This window comes from Marmota monax, unplaced genomic scaffold (assembly GCF_021218885.2).
Source record: "Marmota monax isolate L192 unplaced genomic scaffold, Marmota_monax_Labrador192_F-V1.1 WCK01_AAM20220418_F8-fsc00218, whole genome shotgun sequence".
NCBI classification, from domain to species: domain Eukaryota; kingdom Metazoa; phylum Chordata; class Mammalia; order Rodentia; family Sciuridae; genus Marmota; species Marmota monax.
Window position 1 is genome coordinate 64,187 of NW_026694764.1, and position 6,000 is coordinate 70,186.

Below are 6,000 nucleotides of genomic sequence, written 5' to 3' on the forward strand. Positions count from 1 at the left end.
CAAGAGCAATATAAATATATAGGGGGAAAATCAATAACACAACAGTTTCACAAAGCAGAAAGAAACATGAGCAGTATGAAAAGACAAGGAAAGAAAGGATCACAAGCAATGCAGGTCAACTCAACTTTAGAAGAGGTAATATCTGCAGCAGATGGAATGTCAGATAAAGAATTCAGGATATACATGCTTCAGATGATCTGGAGTCTCAAGGAAGACATTAGACAGCAAAATCAGACAGTGAAAGATCACTTTGACAATGAATTACATAAACAAATCCAAGAAGCAAAAGATCAACTATACAGGGAGATAGAGGTTATAAAAAACAAACAAACAGAAATCCTAGAAATGCAGGAAGCAATAAACCAAATTAAAAACTCAAATGAGAGTACTACCAGCAGAGTAGAACACTTAGAAGATAGAACATCAGACAATGAAGACAAAGTATTTCAACTGAGACTGTTAAGAAACCATGAGCAGAACATCCAAGAAATATGGGATAAAGAGACCAAACTTAAGAGTTATTGGCATACAGGAAGGTATAGAGATCCAAACCAAAGGAATGAGCAATCTGTTCAATGAAATAATACGAGAAAACTTCCTAGACTTGAAGAATGAAACAGAATCCCAAATCCTAGAAGCTTACAGGACGCCGAATGTGCAAAATCATAAGAGATCCACACCTAGACACATTATAATGAAGATGCCCAACATACAGAATAAGGAGAGAATTTTAAAAGCTACAAGAGAAAGGAAGCAGATTACATTTAGGGGTAAATCAATCAGGATAACAGCTGATCTTTCAACACAGACTCTGAAAGCTAGAAGATCCTGGAACAACATATTTCAAACACTGAAAGAAAATGGGTTCCAACCAAGAATCGTGTATCCAGCGAAATTAAGCTTCAGGATGGAAGATGAATTAAAACCTTCCATGATAAACAAAAGTGTTTTTCACTGCAGACTGTGAATTTCGAAATATTCAAATTATATGGATTATGTTCTTAAATTCACACACAAAATCATAGATATATGCATCATATTAATTCTTATACTCAGCCCTAATAAACCCCAGTATGTCACAATGCTGTAAAAGAAAGCAAAAGAAGAACTTTAACAGATGTGGGAAGCTCATTTTGCTAAAATGAAATGAATGAGTACAACTGCTGGTAACTTCACCCTGCTGATGGTGTTTAACACTGCCTGCCGCATTAGCAATATGTGCCCCTAAATATTAGGTGTTGGCATTACATTGAGAAGAAATATGTAGATCATGCATCAGAATTTTTCATTCACTGGGGTGTGAGTAGAATGATCTCATGTGTTAGGAATATATACAGGGACAGCAAACCACAGGCATTACCTGCTGATGTCATCACTGATGACCCAGTGAACTTCTACAGCTTAAAATCCATAGTTCTCAACCTGACCCGAACATAAGATAAGAATCAGCAAGGGCAGTGTTTCTAAAATTTAACATGCATGCAAGTCACTTAGGGATTCTATTAAAACCTAATCTGATTCTGTAACTCAACTTCTACATTTTAAATGGACACCAAGATGATACCAGTAATGCTGTCACTGAAATGCACTTCAGTAGTAAACACATACATTGTCATTAAAGGCAGGTTATCGAGCCCTTTCAGATAAATTTAATCATAATCCATGATAGGAGGCCCATGTCCATGCCTTCCTAATGCCAAGTTTTTTAGAGTTCTATAGGGGAATATAAACTAAAGAATGCTCAAGAATTATTACAGGACTGAACTCGTATTCACAAGACTATTTTTAAGGGCAAATGATACAATCATTGCAAGTACATTGCACAATAAGTTATAGCAATGAATATTATTATCAACAAAACATAAAAGTGTTAAACAAACATTAATAAAAGTATTAAAACCATGTGAGAAAGTCTTGGGAGGCAGAAAGATGGAAAAGAAGAAACATAACAATCTAAAAAATTATTCTGCCGAACATCATACAACCTGGGAATTCAAGACAATCACATTTGAAAGACAGACAAGAGCTCATTCACTCTGCTACCAACTCATCCAGGGTGGCTGAGGGTGACTCCAGGGCCCAACTCAGGATCCTTTTCCCCTTATTCATTAGAGACACAGAAAGTAACGGTCTCCATAGTCTTCACCTAACTGCACCATCCCCTCTCATTCTTCCCCTTCTACACACAGAAGTCTAAGGATCTCTGTATCCCAGAGGAGTACCAATGCTGGAGGAACTCATTACAGACAAAATAATTAGCCAGGACCTCTCAGAGACTAATTCTCCCAGAGTCCTGTAGTGGTGACTCCTGACAGCCTCTGTTCACACCAGACCATCCTTTGGGGAAGGTGAAGATGCTGAGCAGTTCAGGACAGATGCTTTCTCATTGCCTGTGTGGTGAAGGGGCAGGAGACCTGTGTGGTGGCTGCAGCCTACATTTCAGGAGGTGAAGGTGGATGGCTGCAGAAACCATGAAGTAATCAGGGACCACATTGTGAATGTCCCAACCTATCTTAGGAGTTTAAGAGTTTAGGCTTTATCCTGTGGATAACAGTGATCCATCAGTGGTCTTTGAGTAGAGGACTGCCATGAAACTCATGTTTCAGAAACATCACAAGGATGGCAGAACCTGTTATTTCTCCCCGTCTTGCTGCTCATGGTCAGTAGGAGAGGAAGAAATGCATTTAACAAGGATTAGCCTTCTATGATTAAAACATATGCAGATATAAAGAAATCAGAAGAATAAGAAAAAATTAACTCCCCAGACCATGTCCAATTCTTCTACATGTAATGATTCGATATTGTTATTAGCCTTTTGAAAAACTAATTGACTTCTGCACCATATTTAGCTCATTTTCTGTGGAAATACTTGAGCACCCAGCAAAATGATCATCCCTTCCTCTATGTCATGTCTCTTCCTAGTGCAAAGAATATTCTTTCCCCACATTTGATTGGGAAGCCAGGTTTTGTGTATATAATTCACTTTCTCACCATCCATTCCTCCTTTACCATTATCAGCTTCAGGATCTTCACATAGTGACACATTGCAAATGTCCTTCCTAGGGACCGCATCCTGATTGGTGTCACTTTTACTGGGTTCTATATTTTAATAAGGTTTGTTAAAGGACTTGGAAATATAAAGTGCCACACAAACTATTCCCAGGATCTCAGATGCCACCTTCTCTATTCCAGTTGTGTAGAGTAACAAAGTTTCCCCTTGGTGATCAATGTCAACTACCCCATGCACAGTAGCAACTCTGCTGTTTGCACATTAACTAACACATGAATCATAAAATGGCCAAACAAAGGATGGTTATATCCCTTGGAAGAAGAGCATTCCCTTCAGAACTATAGACTTCTAATGCACCGTCCTAAGTTTTCTCATCCACTTATTTCAGTCAGTGTTGCAATGATCTCAACTGACTTCAGTGGCTACCACGTGAAAGCACTGTACATTCATCCTGCTCCATCTCACCTTGGCTTTTGCTTTGATACATCTCTGGCTCCATAGAGCAGAATGTCATGGGGAATCTCCTCAGCACTCAAACATTAAAATCTACCATCCATTTTCTATGAACTGTTGTACAGAATGTGAAACGTGAAAATCCAATTTTTCCAGCACCGAATATTAAAGAGACTACTGTACCAGCTTTCCACCAGTACAATGAAATATCTAGCACAGTCAACTTATAAACAGATTCATTTAGCTCACAGTTTGAGGAGTTCTAATGGCAAATGGCCTAGTGCAGCCTTGGCCAGGTCAGCCCTGGCATGATCACCTCATGGTGTGGGATAGGGATGGCAGAGCACATGCAGAGAAAGGATCACATCTCAAACTACAATGGATATTCCATGATCCTTTTCAAATCATCCACAATGACCTAAGGACTTTCTACAAGTTTCTGCCACTTAACCATAGCAACTCCTAAACTGCAATACTTAGTCTAGGCCTTTATATATGAGCCCTTGGCAGACAGCCAACATCAAAACATGGTAAATTAGCACAGGAAAAGATTAACAGCAATATCTAATCATAAGTTAGAATACTTAAAGCATATAGTATAATAAATTGTCTTAATGGTCTGTATTTCTTGCTAATATCTTTAGTTTGTAGTTGTATATGGACAAAATACCTTTATTTTATCTATCTTTTTATCTGGTGCTGAGGATCAAACCCAGTGCCTCACATGTACTAAGGCGAGCGCTCCACCACTGAGACACAACCTCAGTCCCTCCCCCTAAAATCTTACTGTACTATATTCATTCTTCTTCGTGTCATACTGTATCATGATAAAATTCCTACAGGGTGAGATGAAATGAGGTAAATGACCTAGACTTTTTTATGTAGCAAGTGCTACATAATATAATGCTCACTTGAAGGTTCACTTGAACCTTACCAAGTAAATTTCATTATGTGAGGTTTACTTATTGCACAGCAATGCAAAAAAGGGCAATCTGATGCCACTTGTATAAACTGCTGTACTATCAAGATATTTCAAATTATTCACAGTCTATTACTTGATTTATTTTTATGGATTATCCAACTATTTTTCTTCAAGTCCCCAATGTAGGCTCCAACAGCACAGGATTCCTGACCAGTCCCTAAATGGGCAATGATTCATCATACATCCCTGGGCTCTCAATCCCCACCTTTCCCCAAAGTATAGTCAGGTGTGATCAGTGACTGTAATCAGTCACCATCCAGGACTCTGATAATTTGTCTTGAAGAGGTCCTGGATAATTACATTGTGCCTAATGAGTTAGACCCAAATCTGGACTCCCCTGGGATGCAGAGCCTCTCGGGCTCGTGGATGGCTAGAAGGTGAGACATGAGAAGGGATGGCAGACACGTGATGCCTACAGAGGACGTTACTTCATATTCTTGTAATGAATAAAGGGGAGCAAGATCTTGTGTCAGGGCCCCAGAGTCACCCTCAGACACCCTGGGTAAGTTGTCAATATGCCAGGTTACATGATGTTCTGCCAGCTAAGTTTTCAGGTGTGACAACTTCCCTCTTTTCCATCGAGCTGCCTTCCAAGACTTTGCCACAGTATTGAAATATTTTGACCAAAGTTCAACACTTATAACACTTTTTATTAATAACACTGCTCATTAATGTTACTTACTGTGCAGTGAATCCTCATAGGTCACAGCATTTTGACATACGAGGCCTGTAAGATAGGGTTCAGTGCAGTAACAGTTCTTAACCTTTCTTTATTTTACATTCACCTAAAGAGCTTTAAAAAGCTTTGCACAAGCCACTTCATAAAGATTCCAATTAAGTTATCTCAAGGTGCTCAGTAATCTGAGTTAAACGGCAATGTGTGTATTTGCTACTCAAGTGCAGCCCAGTGATCACAGTATTGACACCACTACTTGGGTGTTCATTTAAACTGTATAGTCTGAGCTACAGAACCGGAACGAATATCTTAATGGCAGGTAATTTTCATGTGCATTGAGCTTAGAAACACTGCTCTACATGATTCTTGTGTGCATCCTGGAGTGAGGATATTGAATTTAATGGCTGAAGAAGAGGAAGCTCACTGGATCATCTGTGAAAACGTCTGCAGCTGCTATCTCTGGTTTTGTGATCCTTGCACAGCTTCTTGACACAAAGATAGTCCTGCAAACTCAAAGGGTAAGCAAAAGTCTGAGAAAACAGGTACATGATTTTCTCCTCATGTTTCTTCCCTTTATGATGCCAACACATGGTGTCCAAAGGTACAAACTGTTAATGCAGTTCTGTTAAACATCAGCAGTGGGGTGAACTTCCCAGCAGTAGGACTCATTTATATCATTTAGTGAATGAGTTTCCCACATCTTTTAATGTTCCTCCTCTGCATTTTTGATGACCTGGAGACAGACTGGGTTTTTGTTTGTTTGTTTGGTACTGGGGATTGAACCCAGAGGAGCTCAACCATTGAACCACATCTCCAGACCATTTTTTATGTTTTAGTAGAGACAGGGTCTCTCTGGGTTGCTTAGAGCCTTGCCAAGTT